The sequence below is a fragment of the Aquarana catesbeiana genome, linkage group LG10, assembly GCF_042186555.1.
Source record: "Aquarana catesbeiana isolate 2022-GZ linkage group LG10, ASM4218655v1, whole genome shotgun sequence".
In the NCBI taxonomy this organism is placed as follows: Eukaryota; Metazoa; Chordata; class Amphibia; order Anura; family Ranidae; genus Aquarana; species Aquarana catesbeiana.
Genome location: NC_133333.1, coordinates 3,851,175 through 3,875,291, shown reverse-complemented (window position 1 = coordinate 3,875,291; position 24,117 = coordinate 3,851,175). Strand labels below are relative to the sequence as shown.

At 49.7% G+C, this 24,117-nt stretch overlaps 1 protein-coding gene across 1 annotated transcript in view; it reads left to right on the top strand.

The window, feature by feature from the left end:
- Window positions 1–23,266: 23,266 nt before the first annotated feature.
- FAM131C (family with sequence similarity 131 member C) overlaps window positions 23,267–24,117 on the top strand; it is a 52,438-nt gene continuing 51,587 nt past the window's right edge. Inside the window, exon 1 of the mRNA XM_073601497.1 lies at window positions 23,267–24,117. This exon is cut by the window's right edge and continues 462 nt beyond it. The gene's annotated coding sequence lies outside the window, so the exon portion shown is untranslated.

The following is a 24,117-nucleotide window of genomic DNA, read 5'->3' as shown; positions in this document are numbered from 1 at the left end:
ACGTTTCGGGGCCGCGCAGGACCCCTTCATCAGGCAAGTGATCAAACGACTAATGTGGTCGCCCCGTACTGTGTCCTGACCCGCTGCAAGAGATTGGCTCAGGCAAAATAGGCATCTGATTGGAGCACTCAGGGAGCACTCAGGGAGTACAGAGCACTCAGGGAGCACTCAGGGAGTACAGAGCACTCAGGGAGCACTCAGGGAGCACTCAGGGAGTACAGATCACTCAGGGAGCACTCAGGGAGCACTCAGGGAGTACAGATCACTCAGGGAGCACTCGGGGAGTACAGATCACTCAGGGAGTACAGAGCACTCAGGGAGTACTGAGCACTCAGGGAGCACTCAGGGAGTACAGAGCACTCAGGGAGCACTCAGGGAGTACTGAGCACTCAGGGAGCACTCAGGGAGAACAGAGCACTCAGGGAGCACTCAGGGAGTACTGAGCACTCAGGGAGTACAGAGCACTCAGGGAGTACAGAGCACTCAGGGGGCACTCAGGGAGTACTGAGAACTCAGGGAGTACAGAGCACTCAGGGAGCACTCGGGGAGTACAGAGCACTCAGGGGGCACTCGGGGAGTACAGAGGACTCAGGGGGCACTCAGGGAGTACAGAGCACTCAGGGGGCACTGGGGGAGTACAGAGCACTCAGGGAGCACTCAGGGAATACTGAGCACTCAGGGAGTACAGAGCACTCAGGGGGCACTGGGGGAGTACAGAGCACTCAGGAAGCATTTAGGGAATACTGAGCACTCAGGGAGTACAGAGCACTCAGGGAGCACTCGGGGAGTACAGAGCACTCAGGGGGCACTCAGGGAGTACAGAGCACTCAGAAGGCACTCGGGGAGTACAGAGCACTCAGGGAGCACTCAGGGAATACTGAGCACTCAGGGAGCACTAAGGGAATACTGAGCACTCAGGGAATACTGAGCACTCAGGGAGCACTCGGGGAGTACAGAGCACTCAGGGGGCACTCGGGGAGTACAGAGCACTCAGGGGGCACTCGGGGAGTAGGGAGCACGCGGTGAGTACAGAGCGCTCAGGGAGTACGGCACACTTAGGGAGTAAGGAGCACTCAGCGAGAACTCGGGGAGTACAGAGCTCAGCGCCCACAGCACTCAGGGAGCACAGAGCACTCAGGGAGCAGGGAGTATGGAGCACTCAGGGAGCAGGAAGTACGGAGCACTCAGGGAGTTCAGAGCACTCAGGGAGCACTCAGGGAGTACAGAGCACTCAGGGAGCACTCAGGGAGTACAGAGCACTCAGGGAGCACTTGGGGAGCACAGAGCACTCAGGGAGCACTCAGGGAGTACAGATCACTCAGGGAGTACAGAGCACTCAGGGGGCACTCAGGGAGTACTGAGCACTCAGGGAGTACAGAGCACTCAGGGAGCACTCGGGGAGTACAGAGCACTCAGGGGGCACTCGGGGAGTACAGAGCACTCAGGGGGCACTCAGGGAGTACAGAGCACTCAGGGGGCACTGGGGGAGTACAGAGCACTCAGGGAGCACTCAGGGAATACTGAGCACTCAGGGAGTACAGAGCACTCAGGGGGCACTGGGGGAGTACAGAGCACTCAGGAAGCATTTAGGGAATACTGAGCACTCAGGGAGTACAGAGCACTCAGGGAGCACTCGGGGAGTACAGAGCACTCAGGGGGCACTCAGGGAGTACAGAGCACTCAGGGGGCACTCGGGGAGTACAGAGCACTCAGGGAGCACTCAGGGAATACTGAGCACTCAGGAAGTACAGAGCACTCAGGGAGCACTAAGGGAATACTGAGCACTCAGGGAATACTGAGCACTCAGGGAGCACTCGGGGAATACAGAGCACTCAGGGGGCACTCGGGGAGTACAGAGCACTCAGGGGGCACTCGGGGAGTAGGGAGCACGCGGTGAGTACAGAGCGCTCAGGGAGTACGGCACACTTAGGGAGTAAGGAGCACTCAGCGAGCACTCGGGGAGTACAGAGCTCAGCGCCCACAGCACTCAGGGAGCACAGAGCACTCAGGGAGCAGGGAGTATGGAGCACTCAGGGAGCAGGAAGTACGGAGCACTCAGGGAGTACAGAGCACTCAGGGAGCACTCAGGGAGTACAGAGCACTCAGGGAGCACTCAGGGAGCACTTGGGGAGCACAGAGCACTCAGGGAGCACTTGGGGAGCACAGAGCACTCAGGGAGCACTTGGGGAGCACAGATCACTCAGGCAGCACTCGGGGAGCACTCAGGGAGTACAGAGCACTCAGGGAGCACTCAGGGAGTACAGAGAACTCAGGGAGCACTCAGGGAGTACAGAGCACTCAGGGGGCACTCAGGGAGTACTGAGCACTCAGGGAGTACAGAGCACTCAGGGAGCACTCGGGGAGTACAGAGCACTCAGGGGGCACTCGGGGAGTACAGAGCACTCAGGGAGCACTCGGGGAGTACAGAGCATTCAGGGAGTACAGAGCACTCAGGGAGCACCCGGGGAGTACAGAGCACTCGGGGGCACTCGGGGAGTACAGAGCACTCGGGGAGCACTCAGGGAATACTGAGCACTCAGGAAGTACAGAGCACTCAGGGAGCACTCAGGGAATACTGAGCACTCAGGGAGCACTCGGGGAGTACAGAGCACTCAGGGGGCACTCGGGGAGTACAGAGCACTCAGGGGGCACTTGGGGAGTAGGGAGCACTTGGTGAGTATGGAGCACTCAGGGAGTACGGCGCACTTAGGGAGTAAGAAACACTCAGCGAGCACTCGGGGAGTACAGAGCTCAGCGCACACAGCACTCAGGGAGCACAGAGCACTCAGGGAGCAGGGAGTACGGAGCACTCAGGGAGCAGGGAGTATGGAGCACTCAGGGAGCAGGGAGTACGGAGCACTCAGGGAGTACAGAGCACTCAGGGAGCACTTGGGGAGCACAGAGCACTCAGGGAGCACTTGGGGAGCACAGATCACTCAGGCAGCACTCGGGGAGCACTCAGGGAGTACAGAGCACTCAGGGAGCACTCAGGGAGTACAGAGCACTAAGGGAGCACTCAGGGAGTACAGAGCACTCAGGGGGCACTCAAGGAGTACTGAGCACTCAGGGAGTACAGAGCACTCAGGGGGCACTCGGGGAGTACAGAGCACTCAGGGAGCACTCAGGGAATACTGAGCACTCAGGGAGTACAGAGCACTCAGGGAGCACTCGGGGAGTACAGAACACTCAGGGGGCACTCGGGGAGTACAGAGCACTCAGGGGGCACTCGGGGAGTACAGAGCACTCAGGGAGCACTCAGGGAATACTGAGCACTCAGGAAGTACAGAGCACTCAGGGAGCACTCAGGGAATACTGAGCACTCAGGGAGTACTCGGGGAGTACAGAGCACTCAGGGGGCATTCGGGGAGTACAGAGCACTCAGGGGGCACTCGGGGAGTAGGGAGCACTCGATGAGTACGGAGCACTCAGGGAGTACAGCGCACTTAGGGAGTACAGAGCACTCAGGGAGCACTCAGGGAGTACAGAGCACTCAGGGAGCACTTGGGGAGCACAGAGCACTTAGGTAGCACTTGGGGAGCACAGATCACTCAGGCAGTACTCGGGGAGCACTCAGGGAGTACAGAGCACTCAGGGAGCACTCAGGGAGTACAGAGCACTCAGGGAGCACTCAGGGAGCACTTGGGGAGCGCAGAGCACTCAGGGAGCACTTGGGGAGCACAGATCACTCAGGCAGCACTCGGGGAGCACTCAGGGAGTACAGAGCACTCAGGGAGCACTCAGGGAGTACTGAGCACTCAGGGAGTACAGAGCACTCAGGGAGCACTCAGGGAGTACAGAGCACTCAGGGGGAACTCAAGGAGTACTGAGCACTCAGGGAGTACAGAGCACTCAGGGAGCACTCAGGGAGTACAGAGCACTCAGGGGGCACTCAGGGGGCACTCGGGGAGTACAGAGCACTTAGGGGGCACTCGGGGAGTACAGAGCACTCAGGGAGCACTCAGGGAATACTGAGCACTCAGGAAGTACAGAGCACTCAGGGAGCACTCAGGGAATACTGAGCACTCAGGGAATACTGAGCACTCAGGGAGCACTTGGGGAGTACAGAGCACTCAGGGGGCACTCGGGGAGTACAGAGCACTCAGGGGGCACTCGGGAGTAGGGAGCACTCGATGAGTAGGGAGCACTCAGGGAGTACGGCGCACTTAGGGAGTAAGGAGCACTCAGCGAGCACTCGGGGAGTACAGAGCTCAGCGCACACAGCACTCAGGGAGCACACAGCACTCAGGGAGCAGGGAGTACGGAGCACTCAGGGAGCAGGGAGTATGGAGCACTCAGGGAGCAGGGAGTACGGAGCACTCAGGGAGCACTCAGGGAGTACGGAGCACTCAGGGAGTACAGAGCACTCAGGGAGCACTCAGGGAGTACAGAGCACTCAGGGAGCACTCAGGGAGTACAGAGCACTCAGGGAGCACTTGGGGAGCAGAGAGCACTTAGGGAGCACTTGGGGAGCACAGATCACTCAGGCAGCACTCGGGGAGCATTTAGGGAGTACAGAGCACTCAGAGAGTACAGAGCACTCAGGGAGCACTCAGGGAGTACAGAGCACTCAGGGAGCACTCAGGGAGTACAGAGAACTCAGGGAGCACTCAGGGAGCACTCAGGGAGTACAGAGCACTCAGGGAGCACTCAGGGAGCACAGAGCACTCAGGGAACACTCGGGGAGCACTCAGAGAGTACAGAGCACTCAGGGAGTACAGAACACTCAGGGAGCACTCAGGGAGTACAGAGCACTCAGGGAGCACTCAGGGAGCACTCGGGAGCACAGAGCACTCAGGGAGCACTCAGGAAATACAGAGCACTCAGGGAGCACTCAGAGAGGACAGAGCTCTCAGGGAGCACTCGGGGAGCACAGATCACTCAGGGAGTACAGAGCACTCAGGGAACACTCAGGGAGTACAGAGCACTCAGGGAGCACTCAGGGAGTACAAAGCACTCAGGGAGCACTCAGGGAGTACAGAGCACTCAGGGAGTACTCAGGGAGTACAGAGCACTCAGGGAGCACTCGGGGAGTACAGAGCACTCAGGGAGCACTCGGGGAGCACAGAGCACTCAGGGAGCACTCAGGGAGCACAGAGCACTCAGGGAGCACAGAGCACTCGGGGGCCCCTCTGTGTTCTGGGAGATGTCCGAGACCTCTGCATGCTTTCAATACAGACACCAGAAGATGATTGGCTGCTTCAAAGATTTACAGCCGGGGGAGCGCAGTGCCATAGTGATGAACACTTCTGCCTTGCAGCACTGGGGCTATTGGTTTGAATCCCAGCCAGGACACCATCTGCATATACCCTAGATAAATGCTTAGGGGCCCCGCTCAGACTGACAAGCTCTGATGAGTTGGATGCCAATGACTAGTGAGGGTGCAGGGGGGGGTCCAAAGCACGCTGTATAAATAGAAGGAGATAGAGGTCCCGCCCCCGCACATCTCCCGCGGGGGCGGGGCCTGGATGAATCGGGCAGCGTCAGCTTTTACCTGCTGACCTCTCAGGCTGGACAAGGTGTGCAGCGTCTGGGCTATCCCCTCTATTACTATCTGCATGGAGTTTGCATGTCCTCCCTCATTCCACAGACATGCTGCTTGGTTCATTGGCTCCTGTATGTATATGTGGGGGAGGGGAGTGATGGAATGTACAGTAAGGAGTTGGTCGGTGATATATATACACACATACAAGTAATATGTGTGTGGGCCAAGCTGGCCACACCCGGTACCCCCCTGCCCCAACTTTCTAGGAGGGGGGAGGATTGGCTGGACATTTACTGGCCATCATCTTCATCCCTATTTCTCTACCTGCTGAGCCCCCTCCAAAAGAAGTCCCGCCCTCCCCGCCTCCCCTCACAGGGGGCTTTTCATGAAAATCAACAAAATGACGACTTTGTTGCTAAATTTTCTCCAGTTCATAATAGTTGATTTTGCCCATTAACCTTATTGAGCAGTAAAGGGATCATCGAAGGGATCAATGAGGGGATCAATGAGGGGATCAATGAGGGGATCAGTGAGCGGGTCAATGAGGGGATCATTGAAGGGATCAATGAGGGGATCAGTGAGCGGATCAATGAGGGGATCATTGAAGGGATCAATGAGGGGATCAGTGAGCGGGTCAATGAGGGGATCATTGAAGGGATCAATGAGGGGATCAGTGAGCGGATCAATGAGGGGATCAATGAGGGGATCAGTGAGCGGATCAATGAGGGGATCATTGAAGGGATCAACGAGGGGATCATTGAAGGGATCAAGGAGGGGATCATTGAAGGGATCAGTGAGCGGATCAATGAGGGGATCATTGAAGGGATCAACGAGGGGATCATTGAAGGGATCAGTGAGCAGATCATTGAAGGGATCAACGAGGGGATCATTGAAGGGATCAGTGAGCGGATCATTGAAGGGATCAACGAGGGGATCATTGAAGGGATCAGTGAGCAGATCACTGAAGGGATCAAGGAGGGGATCAATGAGCGGATCATTGAAGGGATCAGTAAAAGGATCATTGAAGGGATCTATGAGGAGATCACTGAAGGGATCAACGAGGGGATCATTGAAGGGAATCATAAGGAGATCAGTGAAAGGATCAATAGGGGAGAAAAGAGAGTATCGGATCAGTGATGGAAATCAATAGGAGGATACATGAAGGGATCGAGGAGGTGATTTATTTTATTATTTATTTCAGGTACTTGTATAGCGCCGTCAATTTACGCAGCGCTTTACATATACATTGTACATTCACATCAGTCCCGACCCTCAAGGAGCTTACAATCTAAGGTCCCTAACTCACATTTATATACTGGGAACAATTTAGACAGGATCCAATTAACCTCCCAGCATGTCTTTGGAGTGTGGGAGGAAACCGGAGAACCCGGAGGAAACCCAACACAGGGAGAACATGCAAACTCCAGGCAGGTAGTGTCGTGGTTGGGATTTGAACCAGCGACCCTTCTTACTGCTAGGTGAGAGTGCTACCCACTACACCACTGTGGGATCAGCGAAGAGATCAAGGGAGCGGTCAGTGAGGAGTTCAATAAGGAGATCATTGAGATAATTGGTAAAGGAATCAATAAAACGATGACTGAGGGGATCAATAAGAGGAATGAGTTTCATGAAGAGGAGTGAAGTTCCGGGGAGGACGATCGGTTGTTATAATTTGGATGAAGTAAATATTTAATTCTCTCCATTTCATAAATCATTTCGCGGGATGAGGCGGGAATAGTCGTGGTGCCGTCACTTTAATTCCCGTACCTGGGGTTGCCCTCCGGCAGGGTGAGGGTTAATGGCGCGGCGGCTCCTCATACCATCGCTGTTGCCACCTCGCAGGCTTAGCCGTGTAATTGGCATCTGACACACGTAAGGACGGAATGACTTTGCCCAAGGACGTGTTCAGCGCCACCGCACAGCAACGCCCGCCCCCCCCCCCCCCCCCCCGCTCCCTCCATGACGCTGCCAGTCCCCGTCATCATCTGTAAGTGCAAAAAGAGACCACCGCACCATGACAGGGGCGCCAGGGGAGCACCCCCCCCCTCCCCGGGGAGCACCCCCCGTCCCCCCCTCCCCCCGACATCCCCCCACCAGGGGGACCATGGGAGAAAAGATTGGGGGGCCACAAGACAAGGACCAGCTCTCATCTCCTGAAATACTCTGCACTGCTGGAGGACTCTGCTCCTTCCTCTATAACTCTCATCTCCTGAAATACTCTGCACTGCTGGAGGACTCTGCTCCTTCCTCTATAACTCTCATCTCCTGAAATACTCTGCTCTGCTGGAGGACTCTGCTCCTTCCTCTATAACTCTCCTCTCCTGAAATACTCTGCTGGAGGACTCCTCTCCTTCCTCTATAACTCTCCTCTCCTGAAATACTCTGCACTGCTGGAGGACTCCTCTCCTTCCTCTATAACTCTCCTCTCCTGGAATACTCTGCACTGCTGGAGGACTCCTCTCCTTCCTCTATAACTCTCCTCTCCTGAAATACTCTGCACTGCTGGAGGACTCTGCTCCTTCCTCTATAACTCTCCTCTCCTGAAATACTCTGCACTGCTGGAGGACTCTGCTCCTTCCTCTATAACTCTCCTCTCCTGAAATACTCTGCACTGCTGGAGGACTCTGCTCCTTCCTCTATAACTCTCCTCTCCTGAAATACTCTTCTGGAGGACTCTGCTCCTTCCTCTATAACTCTCCTCTCCTGAAATACTCTTCTGGAGGACTCTGCTCCTTCATCTATAACTCTCCTCTCCTGAAATAATCTGCTGGAGGACTCTTCTCCTTCTTCTATAACTCTCCTCTCCCGAAATACTCTGCACTGCTGGAGGACTCTGCTCCTTCCTCTATAAATCTCCTCTCCTGAAATACTCTGCACTGCTGGAGGACTCTGCTCCTTCCTCTATAACTCTCCTCTCCTGAAATACTCTGCACTGCTGGAGGACTCTGCTCCTTCCTCTATAACTCTCCTCTCCTGAAATACTCTACTGGAGGACTCCTCTCCTTCCTCTATAACTCTCCTCTCCTGAAATACTCTGCACTGCTGGAGGACTCTGCTCCTTCCTCTATAACTCTCCTCTCCTGAAATACTCTGCTGGAGGACTCTGCTCCTTCCTCTATAACTCTCCTCTCCTGAAATACTCTGCACTGCTGGAGGACTCTGCTCCTTCCTCTATAACTCTCCTCTCCTGAAATACTCTTCTGGAGGACTCCTCTCCTTCCTCTATAACTCTCCTCTCCTGAAATACTCTACTGGAGGACTCTGCTCCTTCCCCTATAACTCTCCTCTCCTGAAATACTCTGCTCTGCTGGAGGACTCTGCTCCTTCCTCTATAACTCTCCTCTCCTGAAATACTCTTCTGGAGGACTCCTCTCCTTCCTCTATAACTCTCCTCTCCTGAAATACTCTACTGGAGGACTCTGCTCCTTCCCCTATAACACTCCTCTCCTGAAATACTCTGCTCTGCTGGAGGACTCTGCTCCTTCCTCTATAACTCTCCTCTCCTGAAATACTCTGCACTGCTGGAGGACTCTGCTCCTTCCTCTATAACTCTCCTCTCCTGAAATACTCTGCTCTGCTGGAGGACTCTGCTCCTTCCTCTATAACTCTCCTCTCCTGAAATACTCTTCTGGAGGACTCTGCTCCTTCCCCTATAACTCTCCTCTCCTGAAATACTCTGCACTGCTGGAGGACTCTGCTCCTTCCTCTATAACTCTCCTCTCCTGAAATACTCTGCACTGCTGGAGGACTCTGCTCCTTCCTCTATAACTCTCCTCTCCTGAAATACTCTGCACTGCTGGAGGACTCCTCTCCTTCCTCTATAACTCTCCTCTCCTGAAATACTCTTCTGGAGGACTCTGCTCCTTCCTCTATAACTCTCCTCTCCTGAAATATTCTGCACTGCTGGAGGACTCTGCTCCTTCCTCTATAACTCTCCTCTCCTGAAATACTCTGCACTGCTGGAGGACTCCTCTCCTTCCTCTATAACTCTCCTCTCCTGAAATACTCTGCTCTGCTGGAGGACTCTGCTCCTTCCTCTATAACTCTCCTCTCCTGAAATACTCTGCTCTGCTGGAGGACTCTGCTCCTTCCTCTATAACTCTCCTCTCCTGAAATACTCTGCTCTGCTGGAGGACTCTGCTCCTTCCTCTATAACTCTCCTCTCCTGAAATACTCTGCACTACTGGAGGACTCTGCTCCTTCCTCTATAACTCTCCTCTCCTGAAATACTCTGCACTGCTGGAGGACTCTCCTCCTTCCTCTATAACTCTCCTCTCCTGAAATACTCTGCACTGCTGGAGGACTCTGCTCCTTCCTCTATAACTCTCCTCTCCTGAAATACTCTGCTGGAGGACTCTGCTCCTTCCTCTATAACTCTCCTCTCCTGAAATACTCTGCACTGCTGGAGGACTCTGCTCCTTCCTCTATAACTCTCCTCTCCTGAAATACTCTGCACTGCTGGAGGACTCCTCTCCTTCCTCTATAACTCTCCTCTCCTGAAATACTCTGCACTGCTGGAGGACTCTGCTCCTTCCTCTATAACTCTCCTCTCCTGAAATACTCTGCACTGCTGGAGGACTCTGCTCCTTCCTCTATAACTCTCCTCTCCTGAAATACTCTGCTGGAGGACTCTGCTCCTTCCTCTATAACTCTCCTCTCCTGAAATACTCTGCTGGAGGACTCTGCTCCTTCCTCTATAACTCTCCTCTCCTGAAATACTCTGCTGGAAGACTCTGCTCCTTCCTCTATAACTCTCCTCTCCTGAAATACTCTGCACTGCTGGAGGACTCTGCTCCTTCCTCTATAAATCTCCTCTCCAGAAATACTCTTCTCTGCTGGAGGACTCTGCTCCTTCCTCTATAACTCTCCTCTCCTGAAATACTCTGCTGGAGGACTCTGCTCCTTCCTCTATAACTCTCCTCTCCTGAAATACTCTGCACTGCTGGAGGACTCTGCTCCTTCCTCTATAACTCTCCTCTCCTGAAATACTCTGCTGGAGGACTCTGCTCCTTCCTCTATAACTCTCCTCTCCTGAAATACTCTTCTGGAGGACTCTGCTCCTTCCTCTATAACTCTCCTCTCCTGAAATACTCTGCTGGAAGACTCTGCTCCTTCCTCTATAACTCTCCTCTCCTGAAATACTCTGCACTGCTGGAGGACTCTGCTCCTTCCTCTATAAATCTCCTCTCCAGAAATACTCTTCTCTGCTGGAGGACTCTGCTCCTTCCTCTATAACTCTCCTCTCCTGAAATACTCTGCTGGAGGACTCTGCTCCTTCCTCTATAACTCTCCTCTCCTGAAATACTCTGCACTGCTGGAGGACTCTGCTCCTTCCTCTATAACTCTCCTCTCCTGAAATACTCTGCTGGAAGACTCTGCTCCTTCCTCTATAACTCTCCTCTCCTGAAATACTCTGCACTGCTGGAGGACTCTGCTCCTTCCTCTATAACTCTCCTCTCCTGAAATACTCTGCACTGCTGGAGGACTCCTCTCCTTCCTCTATAACTCTCCTCTCCTGAAATACTCTTCTGGAGGACTCTGCTCCTTCCTCTATAACTCTCCTCTCCTGAAATACTCTGCACTGCTGGAGGACTCTGCTCCTTCCTCTATAACTCTCCTCTCCTGAAATACTCTGCACTGCTGGAGGACTCTGCTCCTTCCTCTATAACTCTCCTCTCCTGAAATACTCTGCACTGCTGGAGGACTCTGCTCCTTCCTCTATAAATCTCCTCTCCAGAAATACTCTGCTCTGCTGGAGGACTCTGCTCCTTCCTCTATAACTCTCCTCTCCTGAAATACTCTGCACTGCTGGAGGACTCTGCTCCTTCCTCTATAAATCTCCTCTCCAGAAATACTCTGCTCTGCTGGAGGACTCTGCTCCTTCCTCTATAACTCTCCTCTCCTGAAATACTCTGCACTGCTGGAGGACTCTGCTCCTTCCTCTATAACTCTCCTCTCCTGAAATACTCTGCACTGCTGGAGGACTCTGCTCCTTCCTCTATAACTCTCCTCTCCTGAAATACTCTGCACTGCTGGAGGACTCTGCTCCTCCTCTATAACTCTCCTCTCCTGGAGGACTCTGGATGCTGTTGTCCTCTATGGAGCAGCCGGTAGTCTCACCCCTGTAGCTGCAGTTATTTATAGATTGATATTTATTGTTTGCGGTGAGGATGCCCCAGTTTGCAGTCCTGGAATATGTCGCCCCCCCTCCCCCTCCCGTTATCTCGCTCTATTTTAGTCACCGGCTCCAAAATGAGTCCAATGTCTAAACCATAAAAATGCTCCAGTACTTCGGAGTGCAGCGCCCCCACCCTGCTCAGAGCGCCCCCACCCTGTGCACAGAGAGCACCCCCACCCTGCTCAGAGCGCCCCCACCCTGTGCACAGAGCGCCCCCACCCTGCTCAGAGCGCCCCCACCCTGTGCACAGAGCGCCCACCCTGTGCAGAGCGCCCCCACCCTGTGCACAGAGCGCCCCCACCCTGCTCAGAGCGCCCCCACCCTGTGCACAGAGCGCCCCCACCCTGCTCAGAGCGCCCCCACCCTGTGCACAGAGCGCCCACCCTGTGCAGAGCGCCCCCACCCTGTGCACAGAGCGCCCCCACCCTGCCCAGAGCGCCCCCACCCTGCTCAGAGCGCCCCCACCCTGTGCACAGAGCGCCCCCACCCTGCTCAGAGCGCCCCCACCCTGCATGCCCCCACCCTGCTCAGAGCGCCCCCCCCTGCTCAGAGCACCCCCCCCTGTGCACAGAGCGCCCCCACCCTGTGCACAGAGCGCTCCCACCCTGTGCGCAGAGAGCACCCCCACCCTGTGCAGAGAGCCCCCACCCTGCTCAGAGCGCCCCCACCCTGTGCACAGAGCGCTCCCACCCTGTGCGCAGAGAGCACCCCCACCCTGTGCAGAGAGCCCCCACCCTGCTCAGAGCGCCCCCACCCTGCGCAGAGAGCCCCCACCCTGTGCACAGAGAGCACCCCCACCCTGTGCAGAGAGCCCCCACCCTGCTCAGAGCGCCCCCACCCTGTGCAGAGAGCTCCCACCCTGTGCACAGAGAGCACCCCCACCCTGTGCAGAGAGCCCCCACCCTGCTCAGAGCACCCCCACCTTGTGCAGAGCGCCCCTACCCTGCATGCCCCCACCCTGCGCAAAGCGCCCCCACCATGTGCAGAGCGCCCCCACCCTGCTCAGAGCGCCCCCACCCTGTGCAGAGCGCCCCCACCCTGCGCAGAGAGCCCCCACCCTGCGCAAAGCGCCCCCACCCCGTGCATAGCACCCCCACCCTGCTCAGAGCGCCCCCACCCTGTGCAGAGCGCCCCCACCCTGCTCAGAGCGCCCCCACCCTGCGCAGAGCACCCCTACCCTGCACGCCCCCACCCTGCTCAGAGCGCCTCCTAGGGCCACTTCTAGGAATCATCAGCAAAAATCCCAGGAATACTGGGAATATCGGGATACAGCCCTAGTCCCAAATTCCCCCCCCCCTCCTTGGAGTGACGCGATCCCCCTTATTGGGAAGATTTTCGGATAGTTTGGATCTCTTCTCCCGGATTGATACATTTGTATGTCGGGGGGGGGGGGGGGGGATCTCAGCTCTCTGGAAATCTTACAACTTTAATAACTTTATTAGGGGAAAGGCGACTTCACTCCAAACTTCCCGAATGTCAAAATATATGAAAAATATAAAAATAAATCACAAATCACAACAAATCGAGTAATAAAAATCCCACAGAAAATACCCCCGGAAATCCCGAAAATAAGACAAATTTATTCCGGGAGATTCCATCTGCAGATCATTTACATTCTGATTGTTATCTAGAGTCCAGGGGGGGGGGGGCGGAATGTGCCAAATTGTGCCCCCCCCAAGATGTATGAACTTGGCTGGGACAAGGGGTGGGCAGGAGGGACGGCTGCCTTGGGCACTGTTGTATCATGTGAGGTGGGGGGCACCACAATGAGATGGGGGGAGGGGACTAAGCATAAATAGCCCCTCCTCCCAGTACAAATACACCCCTTCTGAAATCCCTCCTTTCGGGTACATATCTCCCCCCCCCCCCCCCAGCTCATACCCTCTCTCTCTCCCCATATGCCCCCAGCACAAATTCCACCTCCAAAAAAAATTTCCTTCTTCTAGTACAAATCCTCTACCCCTTAAATTTCCCCTGCAAGCACAAATCCCCCCCCCCCCCCACTCCAAATCACCCCCTTCCAGCACAAAGTCCCCCCCAAAATAAATAAATAAATATTTTCCCCTCTGACATTTTACTTTCATAACACAAACCCCCCAAATCCCCCCTCCCAACACAAATCCCTCCAAATCACTCCTAGCACACCTCCCTAAATTTGCCCCCCTAGAACAATTCTTACTCTGGGCCGTCCCCCAAATTCCCCTTCTCAACACAAATCCCCTCCCCCCAATCTCCTTGTGGTGCCCCCCAACCTCACATGATACCACAGTGCCCAGGGCAGCCGCCCCCCTGCCCACCCCTTGTCCCGGCCCTGGTAACAATCATTTATCTCTTTGTCGGGAGAATTTCTGACACTCAGATCTCCATGTAAGACGTTCAAATCCATCAGTTTCCTGTCATTTGTTACATGAGATCTTCTCTACTTCTTGTCATCCCTGAAGAAGGGAGCTTTGTTCCCGGAAACGTGTCGGATGGAAATCATCGTATACAGAACTGGGGGGCGGTAATGGGAATACTGCCTAGGACTTTGATTAGGAGAAGTTGTGAAGATTATAAAAAAAGTCAATTTTTCCCATCCCAATATTCTTCCCATCCCAATATTCTTCTCATCCCAATATTCTTCCCATCCCAATATTCTTCTCATCCCAATATTCTTCTCATCCCATTATTCTTCCCATCCCAATATTCTTCCCACCCCAATATTCTTCCCATCCCAATATTCCTCCCATCCCAATATTCTTCTCATCCCAATATTCCTCCCATCCCAATATTCTTCCCATCCCATTATTCTTCCCATCCCATTATTATTCCCATCCCAATATTCTTCCCATCCCAATATTCTTCCCATCCCAATATTCTTCTCATCCCATTATTCTTCCCATCCCATTATTCTTCCCGTCCCAATATTCTTCCCATCCCAATATTCTTCTCATCCCATTATTCTTCCCATCCCAATATTCTTCCCACCCCAATATTCTTCCCATCCCAATATTCTTCCCATCCCATTATTCTTCTCATCCCATTATTCTTCCCATCCCAATATTCTTCCCATCCCAATATTCTTCCCATCTCAATATTCTTCCCATCCCATTATTCTTCCCATCCCAATATTCTTCTCATCCCAATATTCTTCTCATCCCAATATTCTTCCCAATATTCTTCCCATCCCAATATTCTTCCCATCCCAATATTCTTCCCATCCCAATATTTTTCTCATCCCAATATTCTTCTCATCCCATTATTCTTCCCATCCCAATATTCTTCTCATCCCAATATTCTTCCCATCTCAATATTCTTCCCATCCCATTATTCTTCCCATCCCAATATTCTTCCCATCCCAATATTCTTCCCATCCCAATATTCTTCTCATCCCAATATTCTTCCCGTCCCAATATTCTTCCCGTCCCAATATTCTTCCCGTCCCATTATTCTTCCCGTCCCAATATTCTTCCCGTCCCAATATTCTTCCCGTCCCATTATTCTTCCCGTCCCAATATTCTTCCCGTCCCAATATTCTTCCCATCCCAATATTCTTCCCATCCCAATATTCTTCTTATCCCAATATTCTTCCCATCCCAATATTCTTCCCATCCCAATATTCTTCTCATCCCAATATTCTTCCCATCCCATTATTCTTCCCATCCCAATATTCTTCCCATCCCAATATTCTTCCCATCCAAATATTCTTCCCATCACAGTATTCTTCTCATCCCATTATTCTTCCCATCCCAATATTCTTCCCATCCCATTATTCTTCCCATCCCAATATTCTTCCCATCCCAATATTCTTCCCATCCCAATATTCTTCCCATCCCATTATTCTTCCCATCCCAATATTCTTCCCATCCCAATATTCTTCCCATCCAAATATTCTTCCCATCCCATTATTCTTCCCATCCCAATATTCTTCCCATCCCAATATTCTTCTCATCCCAATATTCTTCCCATCCCATTATTCTTCCCATCCCAATATTCTTCCCATCCCAATATTCTTCTCATCCCAATATTCTTCCCATCCCAATATTCTTCTCATCCCAATATTCTTCCCATCCCAATATTCTTCCCATCCCAATATTCTTCCCATCCCAATATTCTTCTCATCCCAATATTCTTCCCATCCCATTATTCTTCCCATCCCAATATTCTTCTCATCCCAATATTATTCCCATCCCAATATTCTTCCCATCCCAATATTCTTCCCATCCCATTATTCTTCCCATCCCAATATTCTTCCCATCCCAATATTCTTCCCATCCCAATATTCTTCCCATCCCAATATTCTTCTCATCCCAATATTCTTCCCATCCCAATATTCTTCCCATCCCATTATTCTTCCCATCCCAATATTCTTCCCATCTCAATATTCTTCTCATCCCAATATTCTTCCCATCCCAATATTCTTCTCATCCCAATATTCTTCCCATCCCAATATTCTTCTCATCCCAATATTCTTCTCATCCCAATATTCTTCTCATCCCAATATTCTTCCCATCCCATTATTCTTCTCATCCCAATATTCTTCCCATCCCAATATTCTTTCCATCCCATTATTCTTCCCATCCCAATATTCTTCTCATCCCAATATTCTTCTCATCCCAATATTCTTCCCATCCCAATATTCTTCTCATCCCAATATTCTTCTCATCCCAATATTCTTCTCATCCCATTATTCTTCCCATCCCAATATTCTTCTCATCCCAATATTCTTCCCATCTCAATATTCTTCCCATCCCATTATTCTTCCCATCCCAATATTCTTCCCATCCCAATATTCTTCTCATACCAATATTCTTCCCATCCCAATATTCTTCTCATCCCAATATTCTTCTCATCCCAATATTCTTCTCATCCCAATATTCTTCCCATCCCAATATTCTTCCCATCCCAATATTCTTCTCATCCCATTATTCTTCCCATCCCAATATTCTTCTCATCCCATTATGCTTCCCCTCCCAATATTCTTCCCGTCCCAATATTCTTCTCGTCCCAATATTCTTCCCTTCCCATTATTCTTCCCGTCCCAATATTCTTCCCGTCCCATTATTCTTCCCGTCCCAATATTCTTCCCGTCCCAATATTCTTCTCATCCCAATATTCTTCCCATCCCAATATTCTTCCCATCCCAATATTCTTCTTATCCCAATATTCTTCCCATCCCAATATTCTTCCCATCCCAATATTCTTCTCATCCCAATATTCTTCCCATCCCATTATTCTTCCCATCACAGTATTCTTCTCATCCCAATATTCTTCCCATCCCAATATTCTTCTCATCCCAATATTCTTCTCATCCCATTATTCTTCCCATCCCAATATTCTTCCCATCCCAATATTCTTCTCATCCCAATATTCTTCCCATCCCAATATTCTTCTCATCCCAATATTCTTCCCATCCCAATATTCTTCCCATCCCAATATTCTTCTCATCCCAATATTCTTCCCATCCCATTATTCTTCCCATCCCAATATTCTTCTCATCCCAATATTCTTCCCATCCCAATATTCTTCCCATCCCAATATTCTTCTCATCCCAATATTCTTCCCATCCCATTATTCTTCCCATCCCAATATTCTTCTCATCCCAATATTCTTCCCATCCCAATATTCTTCCCATCCCAATATTCTTCTCATCCCATTATTCTTCCCATCCCAATATTCTTCCCATCCCAATATTCTTCCCATCCCATTATTCTTCCCATCCCAATATTCTTCCCATCCCAATATTCTTCTCATCCCAATATTCTTCCCATCCCAATATTCTTCTCATCCCAATATTCTTCCCATCCCAATATTCTTCCCATCCCAATATTCTTCTCATCCCAATATTCTTCTCATCCCAATATTCTTCCCATCCCATTATTCTTCTCATCCCAATATTCTTCCCATCCCAATATTCTTCTCATCCCAATATTCTTCCCATCCCAATATTCTTCCCATCCCAATATTCTTCTTATCCCAATATTCTTCCCATCCCAATATTCTTCCCATCCCATTATTCTTCCCATCCCAATATTCTTCTCATCCCAATATTCTTCCCATCCAAATATTCTTCCCATCCCAATATTCTTCTCATCCCAATATTCTTCCCATCCCATTATTCTTCCCATCCCAATATTCTTCCCATCCCAATATTCTTCCCATCCCAATATTCTTCTCATCCCAATATTCTTCTCATCCCATTATTCTTCCCATCCCAATATTCTTCTCATCCCATTATTCTTCCCATCCCAATATTCTTCCCATCCCAATATTCTTCCCATCCCAATATTCTTCCCATCCCATTATTCTTCCCATCCCAATATTCTTCCCATCCCAATATTCTTCCCTTCCCATTATTCTTCCCGTCCCAATATTCTTCCCGTCCCAATATTCTTCCCGTCCCATTATTCTTCCCGTCCCAATATTCTTCCCGTCCCAATATTCTTCTCATCCCAATATTCTTCCCATCCCAATATTCTTCCCATCCCAATATTCTTCTTATCCCAATATTCTTCCCATCCCAATATTCTTCCCATCCCAATATTCTTCTCATCCCAATATTCTTCCCATCCCAATATTCTTCTCATCCCAATATTCTTCCCATCCCAATATTCTTCTCATCCCAATATTCTTCCCATCCCATTATTCTTCCCATCCCAATATTCTTCTCATCCCAATATTCTTCCCATCGCAATATTCTTCCCATCCCAATATTCTTCCCATCCCATTATTCTTCCCATCCCAATATTCTTCTCATCCCAATATTCTTCCCATCCCAATATTCTTCCCATCCCAATATTCTTCTCATCCCAATATTCTTCCCATCCCAATATTCTTCCCATCCCATTATTCTTCCCATCCCAATATTCTTCCCATCCCAATATTCTTCTCATCCCAATATTCTTCCCATCCCAATATTCTTCTCATCCCAATATTCTTCCCATCCCAATATTCTTCCCATCCCAATATTCTTCTCATCCCATTATTCTTCTCATCCCAATATTCTTCCCATCCCAATATTCTTCTCATCCCAATATTCTTCCCATCCCAATATTCTTCCCATCCCAATATTCTTCTTATCCCAATATTCTTCCCATCCCAATATTCTTCCCATCCCATTATTCTTCCCATCCCAATATTCTTCTCATCCCAATATTCTTCCCATCCAAATATTCTTCCCATCCCAATATTCTTCTCATCCCAATATTCTTCCCATCCCATTATTCTTCCCATTCCAATATTCTTCCCATCCCAATATTCTTCCCATCCCAATATTCTTCTCATCCCATTATTCTTCCCATCCCAATATTCTTCCCATCCCAATATTCTTCTCATCCCATTATTCTTCCCATCCCAATATTCTTCCCATCCCAATATTCTTCCCATCCCAATATTCTTCCCATCCCATTATTCTTCCCATCCCAATATTCTTCCCATCCCAATATTCTTCCCATCCCAATATTCTTCTCATCCCAATTTTCTTCCCATCCCAATATTCTTCCCATCCCAATATTCTTCCCATCCCAATATTCTTCTCATCCCAATATTCTTCTCATCCCATTATTCTTCCCATCCCAATATTCTTCTCATCCCAATATTCTTCCCATCTCAATATTCTTCCCATCCCATTATTCTTCCCATCCCAATATTCTTCCCATCCCAATATTCTTCTCATACCAATATTCTTCCCATCCCAATATTCTTCTCATCCCAATATTCTTCTCATCCCAATATTCTTCCCATCCCAATATTCTTCCCATCCCAATATTCTTCCCATCCCAATATTCTTCTCATCCCATTATTCTTCCCATCCCAATATTCTTCCATCCCAATATTCTTCTCATCCCAATATTCTTCCCATCCCATTATTCTTCCCATCCCAATATTCTTCCCGTCCCAATATTCTTCCCGTCCCATTATTCTTCCCGTCCAATATTCTTCCCGTCCCAATATTCTTCCCGTCCCAATATTCTTCTCATCCCAATATTCTTCCCATCCCAATATTCTTCCATCCCAATATTCTTCTTATCCCAATATTCTTCCCATCCCAATATTCTTCCCATCCCAATATTCTTCTCATCCCAATATTCTTCCCATCCCAATATTCTTCCCATCCAAATATTCTTCCCATCACAGTATTCTTCTCATCCCAATATTCTTCCCATCCCAATATTCTTCTCATCCCAATATTCTTCTCATCCCATTATTCTTCCCATCCCAATATTCTTTCCATCCCAATATTCTTCTCATCCCATTATTCTTCCCATCCCAATATTCTTCCCATCCCAATATTCTTCTCATCCCAATATTCTTCCCATCCCATTATTCTTCCCATCCCAATATTCTTCCCATCCAAATATTCTTCCCATCACAGTATTCTTCTCATCCCAATATTCTTCCCATCCCAATATTCTTCTCATCCCAATATTCTTCTCATCCCATTATTCCTCCCATCCCAATATTCTTCCCATCCCAATATTCTTCTCATCCCAATATTCTTCTCATCCCAATATTCTTCCCATCCCATTATTCTTCCCATCCCAATATTCTTCCCATCCCAATATTCTTTCCCATCCCAATATTCTTCTCATCCCAATATTCTTCCCATCCCAATATTCTTCCCATCCCAATATTCTTCTCATCCCAATATTCTTCCCATCCCAATATTCTTCTCATCCCAATATTCTTCCCATCCCAATATTCTTCCCATCCCAATATTCTTCTCATCCCATTATTCTTCCCATCCCAATATTCTTCCCATCCCAATATTCTTCTCATCCCAATATTCTTCTCATCCCAATATTCTTCCATCCCAATATTCTTCTCATCCCAATATTCTTCTCATCCCAATATTCTTCCCATCCCAATATTCTTCTCATCCCAATATTCTTCTCATCCCAATATTCTTCCCATCCCAATATTCTTCTCATCCCAATATTCTTCTCATCCCAATATTCTTCCCATCCCAATATTCTCCCCATCACATTGTAATATTTCACTTCCTTGATTTATATTATGGAGTACAGAGGATTGGAGGGTCAGAATCACACATTCTGTGGACAGGAGTCGTTAGGAGAACCTTCTTCCATTGACAGGACTGATCTGTGTACCACATGAGCACCTCCTGTAGTGTCTGTGTATACTTCATATATACCCCCCATATATACTATAATACACTCTCTATATACTCCATATATACCCCCCATATATACTATATACACCCTCTATATACTCCATATATACTATATACACTCTCTATATACTCCATATATACACCACATGAGCACCTCCTGTATCCAGTCTGTGGGGGGGGGGGAATTGGTGTTGGTCGGGGATCAAATACTTATTTTACTCACTGAACTGCAACTCTATTTATAACATTTGTGTGTTTTCTGGATTTTTGGTTGATATTCTGTCTCTATCATATAAAATACACCTATGATAAAAATTATAGACCCTTCATTTCTTTGTAAGTGGGCGAAACTTACACAATCTGCAGGGGAGACAATCAGTATTCCCCCCCCCCCCCCACACTGTATGTATCTATGTTATTATGTAACAAAGTAACTGTAACAATGTAAATATGTATTTATGTATCTATGTAACAATGTACACCCCGTACACCCCGTACACCCCGTACCCCTGTACACCCCGTACACCCCGTACACCCCGTACCCCTGTACACCTCGTACACCCCGTACACCCTGTACCCCTGTACACCCCGTACACCCTGTACCCCTGTACACCCCCGTACACCCTGTACATCCTGTACCCCTGTACACCCCGTACACCCCATACACCCTGTACCCCTGTACACCCCGTGCACTCTGTACCCCTGTACACCCCGTACACCCGGTACACCCCGTACACCCTGTACACCCTGTACCCCCTGTACACCCCGTGCACCCTGTACCCCTGTACACCCCGTACACCCGGTACCACCCCGTACACCCTGTACACCCTGTACCCCTGTACACCCCGTACACCCCGTACACCCCATACACCCGGTACACCCCGTACACCCGGTACACCCCGTACACCCACTTTTACCTACAGGTAAGCCTATATTAAGGCCTATATGAAGGCTTAACTGTAGGTGCTGGAAATATCTCCTAAACCTCCGTGGTTTAGGAGATATTTACAATAAAGCCGATGTCTATGGCGCATGCACACTTTAGAAAGGGCAGATTGTGCCGTTTCTAAAAGGGGTCATACTGTGACTGACAGATCCCACGCACATGCGCGGGAGTGATGTCACGTGACTCCGGCTAGTCACAGAGCCGGAGTTCGCGGCCCCCGACGGAAGAGGGGTGAAGATGGACACTCACTGCTAGTGGGGACATCAGTGACATCGCAGGCTTCAGTTTCAGGTAAGTGACACATAATGGGCTACTATATGATGCGATGCGATGGTTTACTTCCTCTTTAAACTTTGACAATAAAACCTGGAAGCTGATTGGTTTCTATGCAGAGCTGCACCAGATTTTGCACTTTCAGAATTAGTAAATCTCCCTCAAAGTAACATTGTTTATAAACATTGTTCAGATGGGAGATAGAGAGATACAAAGTAACATTGTTTATAAAGATTGATCAGACAGAAGATGAAGAGATACAAAGTAACATTGTTTATAAACATTGATCAGACAGGAGATAGAGAGATACAAAGTAACATTGTTTATAAACATTGATCAGAGGGGAGATGGAGAGATACAAAGTAACATTGTTTATATACATTGATCAGAGGGGAGATGGAAACATACAAAGTAATATTGTTTATAAACATTGATCAGACAGGAGATAGAAAGATACAAAGTAACATTGTTTATAAACATTTGTTTAGACAAGAGAGAGAGAGATACAAAGTAACATTGTTTATAAACATTGATCAGACAAGAGAGAGAGAGATACAAAGTAACATTGTTTATAAACATTGATCAGACAAGAGAGAGAGATACAAAGTTACAACGTTTATAAACATTGATTTACACCCCTTTCACACTGGAGGCAATTTCCAGGCATTTTAGTGCTACAAATTGCGCCTGTAAAGTGCTTGAAAAACGCCTCATCTGCAATCCCAGTGTGAAAGTCCAAGGTCGCTCACACGGGGGCGCAGCGCTGGCAGGAGGTCAAAAAAAGTCCTGCAAACAGCTTCTTTGAGGCTGTTTAGGAGCGGTGTATACACCCTTTATTCAGCCCCTAGCGGGGGGGTTAAAAGCGCCCGAAAAGCGCTGCAAAAACGACGGTAAAGCGCCGTTTTACCGCCGACCCCCGGGCGCTGGCAGTGTGAAGCGGCTCTTACTGAGACTAGAGAGTGCAAAATCTGGTGCAGCTGTGCATGGCAGCCAATCAGATTCTAACTTCAGCATCTCCAATGAAGCTTTGACAATGAAACCTGGAAGCTGATTGGTCTCTATGCAGAGCTGCTCCAGATTCTGAGTGCTCCAGTTTTAGCAAATCAACCCCAATGAATGCAAATATCTCTGTAACAATGTAAATGTACATCTATGTAACAATGTATCTATGTAACTATGCAAAGCAGAAAATACACCACAATCCTCCTGGTAATCACATGATAAAAAATAACGGATTCCGCCCCAAAGACGCCGATCGTTGCCTCTCCTCTCCCCCGTCGGTGCTCTGACCATGGCTGATACATTGTATGATACGTTGCACCCTCTGCCGTCTCCTGCCTTCTCTCTCTCTCTCTCTCTCTGTCTCTCTCTCTCTCTCGCCTGTTGCTGCCGTGCAGAGCGCGCCGTCCGGCACAGGTAGCGTTAAGCCCCCCAGGAGGGAACGTTATTGACATCGACTGCCACTTTCAGCTCCTGAAATAAAGGAGAGAGCAGAAAGCTGGTCCTGTCCCCACTTAGAGGAGAGCCCCCCCCCCCGAGACGAGCGAGGACAGAAAGGGGCGGAATCATCAACGCTGCCTGAGAGTCTCCATGCAACAGCGCTACCCAACGTGATGATTTCTCTGCCGTTCCCTGATCGTTATTCCCCGTGCAAACCGAACCCACTCCAACGCACGCACTCGTCGCCTGTGCCATGTCCGCTGGCCTTCTGAATGCCAGTCACAAGCCTCTGCCAACTCCTGCCAAGAGCCAGCCCGCTGCCAATCAGGTTTTGGGGGTCAGGGAGAGACGGAGACCTCAAGTCCTGGGGAGCCCGTTAGGACCAGAGAAGGCCGAGACCCCCAGCATTGTGGATCCAGAAGAGACTCCTTAGTCTGGGGGTGTCGGAAGAAGCAGCTGCTTCACATTTTGGGGTGCCAACATGTCCAGTTAGGGTGAGCCTGCCAAGCTTGGAGAAGCCCCCTCCAGTTCTGTGGAAGACTTGGAGGTCCCTAGCTTTGTGGAACCAGAGAAGCTGCTAAGACCTCAATTTTGTGGATCTCAGGAGAAGCATCCGCTGCAGGTTTTGGGGTGCCTGAGTTGTGGGGTGCCATGTAAGATCAGAGAAACACCTAACTCTGTGGTGG